A 5,202-nucleotide genomic window follows, 5' to 3' on the forward strand; every position below is an offset into this window, starting at 1 on the left:
AATGTTACCCTAAGTGCTGTCAGACACTCATGAGTAAGATTTTAATAAATGATTATTTATTTGCCTAATAAGAAACCAAATATTATAAATGTTGGGTAGAGAAATCAAGTTTGAATCCAGCATCCTACCTATCATTGAATGAATTTTTTCACAGGAGCACTGAAGGATGACATTTAAACTCACAGCAGCATAAGAATTTATGCCTTTTCACTTTTTAATTTATTTTTAATTGGAGGATCATTACAATATTGTGTTGGTTTCCGCCATACATCAACATGAATCATCCATAAGTCTATTTATATCCCCTCCCTCTTGACTTCCCCTCCCACCTCTCACCCCATCCCACCCTTCTAGGTTGTCACATAGCACCAGATTTGAGTTCCCTGCTTCCTACACCAAATTCCTACTGACTCTCTGTTTTACATATGGTAATTTATGTGTTTCAGTGCTGCTCTCTCAATTTGTCTTACCCTCTGCTTCACTCACTGGGTTCATAAGTCTGTTTTTAATGCCTGCATTTCCTTTGCTGCCCTGCAGATCAGTACCATCTTTCTAGATTCTATATATATGCATTAATATATGATATTTTGCCAGGGTCCAGCCCCAGTGGATCCAGGGTAATTCAAAGGTGGGGACGGAATCGGCGTCCTGGAAAAAACTTATTTAATTACAGATATAGAGGGAGATTAGAAACAGATAGTGTAGTAGGAGAATTAGTGGAGAAAAGAGGCTGAATAACTGGTTTACATGGAATACCAATCACCACCTACGTAGGCCACAGGCGTCTTTTCATTCTCCCGAAGGAGAGGAGGCACTGAGGCCTTCTGCCTCCCTTCTGATCTCAGAAGCCCAGGCAGAAATAGCAGGCTTGGTGAGTACCCACATTTCAGATGGGAATTCAGCCAGGAATACGGGGAGCAAGAAAGAAACGACACGGGGGAATCAGTCTTTCCAGAAACTGATCTGATTTCTTTATTTTTCAGGTTTGTTTATATACCTTTTTGTTATACATAGGGATGAATACAGAGTCACGCAGGGGTCAGCAGACCTGACCCTTGTCACAATCAGGTGCTTCATATAAAATTATACAAAGGTCTTATGAGTTTCATCATCTTCTGGCTATGAGGTCTGCTGACATTTTATGGCCCTTTCTGATACTGGTCAGTTAACCAGAAAACTTATTTTTCCAGGGGTGATTTTTTCTTAAATCAGGCGCCACCCTCCAAATAAAGTTGCATTTCTATAGGGTGAGGGTGTAGTGAGTTACAATCAAGAAAGGAATTTACTTAACCTAAGGTTTAACATGATTAATCTTAAAGGTTAATACTTATTTCTCCTATATGCTAGTTATATTCATTACAAGGGCAGGAATATGGAGATTTAACAGCAAATATTGGCTCAACAAATGTAAACCCTTCACCAATGTTTCCCTTCACCAAGACTAAATCTATTTACTCTTAAGATAGTGATAAAGTTACATTTTTGCATAGCAAGGACACAGTGATTTATAGTGATTTATAACAAAGTACAGTGATCTATAACAAAAGAGAAAATTCATTAACTCAAAAAGTCTAGTATTGCTAACATCAAAGAACTACTAGATTTCCTTTTCTATATTCCAAATACATTGATTAATATATTCCCAGGTGCCTAAGGATATGGAGGCCTGATGGCAATCATTGACTCATCAATGAAAAAAGCCCTATGCTAATACTCCAAACTCTCTGTGCTGTTTGGTTGAGAGGTTGTCACAGGAGCTAGTCTGTCAGCAGAGAGGTTTGACCTGAGACATCCTTGTCACACCCAGGGCAGGGAATTAGCAGTAATTATTGGCACAACAAATGAAAAAACCCGTCACCAATATAATTCCTAATCAACCCACTATGCTATACTAATGATCTTCTAACTTCTCAAAAGAGTCTGTATTTAGAAAGTTTTAAAACATCTCATGCCTCTCACAGTTGGGAGGCTGTAAACCATCACATGCAGCCGGACGAGCCTGATCAGACAGGCCAGAGAACCTTCAGAGTTCGTAAGTTGAAACACTCTTATCATGCCCAGGAATTTTTATTAACTGGAGCTGCAAGTTAACTCCTTCTCTGAGAGAAATGGTTATGAGGGAGAGCTCCCCGTAAAGTACTCTGGTTTTGAGGGTAGATGTTCGGGAACAGGGGGTTTCCTGAGGCTTGATCACGCCTTTGCGTATGCCAAGCTTCCTTCCTGATGACCTTTGCCATGGGTGGAGTTCCTCACGCTGGCTCCCAACAATATTTGTTTTTCTCTTAGTATTTATACTTTTAATACATACCTTTATCAAATATAATCTGTATAATTGCACACTTTAAATAATGATAATGAGAGGATTAAACCAATCAAACAACACAAAAAACCTTGATATAGATAAAGAATAATTAGTACCACTTTGATATTCTAAACTTAAACATTACCTCATAAACTGAGTGCCCTACGGATAATGATCATTGAAACACAATGGCTTTCAAAATACTAAAGACCAGGAAAAGGTCACTGTCAAGAAGAAAACATTACTGATCATTTATTTCATGGAAGAATGTGTACAAAATACGGGAGTGCAAGGACCGAAAAACATATTCATTAGAGAGACTATGACTTCATATAATTTTATCTATAAGAAATTTCATATCATCTTAAATTTGGTGACATGGTTTGTGATGGAAGCAGCCCAACATATAGTTGCATTTTTCTCTTCTCTGGAAGAGTGTATACATGATTGAAATTATTTGTTCCTTGAGTATCTGGTAGAATTCAACTGTAAAATTTTCTGAGTTTATTGCTTTTTTGTAAAAACAAATCTGATTTCTTTTATTAAGAAACCTGTCCAGGTTAAGTTACTCAGCTGGAGGTGAACAACCAGACCTCACACACAACTGATCTTCTGAAACTGCTTTTCCTGGGGCAACTTCACAGCAGCTGACCTGAGTTTCCACCACTGCTCAAAGCAGTCTGGAGCAGTACACAGGACCTTGCAACAATGTGCATCAAATTCCCATGCGAGAAACCCTGGCCCCTGGGCTCCAGAGTTTTTAAGTTGCATATTGAAGAACTAGCCTCTTTGGTGAAATCACAGAAGAGTCTGGAACATTTTTAAAAAATATATGGTAGCTTCTTCAACATTCTTGTACTGGAGGAGATGAGATCAAAAGCTGGTATTCAGGCCCTGCAATTATTGCAGGGTGATCAAGTGGAATTGTTGTCCCCAGTACTTTATGACCACCTTAGCTTTTAAGGGTTGAGGACCATCAATCTTCTCCCTGGTAAGAATCCCAAAACTTGTGATTCAGCTACATGATATGATGAATCAGCATCGTGATCTACTCTATCAGCATTCTCCCAGAACTGATTATTTTAAGCACCAGGCTCTGACCAGTCTTCATGGAATTCTTCCTGAGACCAAACTTCCTTTCTGGGAAAGCCAGGCCATAGGAAATGAGTTTTGGACAGGTTGATCCTGTCCAAGAAACCGCTTAGGTTTTCTGTTTCTTCTTAAACCATATTTCATTGAATTTACCAAATTTCCTGTTAAAATTTTCATACCATTCATATTACTTTCTAAATTTCTCCTCTTAAGAAAATTAATTTGCCAATTATTTGCTTTACATTTTTCAAAGAAGCCAGTTTTTTGTTTTTGTTTTTTTTTACCTTTGTGTTTCTATTACTATAGCTTGTTTTTACATTCATTGATTTCATTCAGTTAACAAATGTTGATTGAGTTCCAACTATTGGCTAAGCATTCTTCTTGGTACTGGGAAAAAAATAGTTTGAAAATCCCTCACCTGATCAGACATGTCCTTCTAATGTAAATGACACAACCACATAAAGTATATTCTATGTTAAATGTGATATACTCAATGGAAAAAATATATCAGGGTAGAGGGGTTAAGAACAATGAGAATGAGAATAGGGACTTCCTTGGTGGTCCAGTAGCAAGGATTCTGCACTCCTAATGCAGGGGCCCAGGTTCAATCCCTGGTCAGGGAACTAGATACCACATGCCACAATTAAGACTTGGTGCAGCCAAATAAACAAATATTTTTTAGAAAAGAAGAATGAGAATAAGGGTGTAGTTTTGTAAAAGGTGATCAAGAAAGGCCTTACAGAGAAGGTCACATTTGAGAAAGATCTGAGTAAGAGCAGGAAAGTGACTGTGATTTTCTCAGAAAGAAATCATTGTATGTGGAGTTATCAGCATGCTTCTGGTGTGAGAGCAACATATGGCATGTTTGAGGCTCATCACAATCCTTTATGATTGCTGTGGAACAAGTGAAAGAGAGAATGGAATGAGAAGGAGAAGGAGATGTCTTTATTTCATTATTTCTTTGCTTCTACTTTCTTTGCATTAATTTTGATGCTACTTTATTTAATTTCTAATGCTTTACACAATTATTTTTAGGTTTTCATCTTTTCTAATGTAAGTATTTGGGACTAGATATTTTCCTCAAAATATATGGTTCTTGCTACATTCATTGCATTTTATATTCTATTACTTAGTTTAATAATTTGTTGTTGTTCAGTCACTAAATCACATCCAACTCTTTGCCACCCCATGGACTGCAGCACACCTGGCTTCCTTGTCCTTCACTGTCTCCCAGAGTTTTTTCAAATTTGTGTCCATTGAGTCAGTGATGCCATCCAACCATCTTATCCTCTGTTATCCCCTTCTCCTCCTGCCCTCAATCTTCCCCATGATATTTTTCAATGAGTTAGCTCTTCACATTAGGTGTCCAAAGTACAGAAGCTTTGGTTTCAACATCAGTCCTTCCAATAAATATTCAGGGTTGACATCCTTTAGGATTGACTGGTTTGATCTCCTTAAAGGGACTCCGAGTCTTTTCCAGCACCACATTTGAAAGCATCAATTCTTTGCCACTCAGCCTTCTTTATGGTCCAACTCTTACCTCCGTACATGACCACTGGCAAAACCATAGCTTTGACTAGATGAACCTTTGTTGGCAGAGTGATGTCTCTGCTTTTTGACACATTATCTAGGTTTGTCATAGCTTTCCTTCCAAGGTTCCAATAATAGACCAATGTTATTCTGACAGGTGTAAATTGATATCTCATTTTGATTTTAATTTCTCTGATGATTAGCAACGTTGAGCATCTTTTCATGTGTCTTGTGGCAGTTTATACATCTTCTTTGAAAATATTTCTATTCAGGCCTTC

At 37.9% G+C, this 5,202-nt stretch overlaps 1 non-coding gene across 1 annotated transcript; it reads left to right on the forward strand.

The window, feature by feature from the left end:
• TRNAR-CCU lies at positions 3,946 to 4,017 on the forward strand. Its single transcript has one exon. It is a non-coding gene; the product is annotated as a tRNA-Arg (tRNA).

Source organism: Capra hircus, chromosome 5 (assembly GCF_001704415.2).
Source record: "Capra hircus breed San Clemente chromosome 5, ASM170441v1, whole genome shotgun sequence".
NCBI classification, from domain to species: domain Eukaryota; kingdom Metazoa; phylum Chordata; class Mammalia; order Artiodactyla; family Bovidae; genus Capra; species Capra hircus.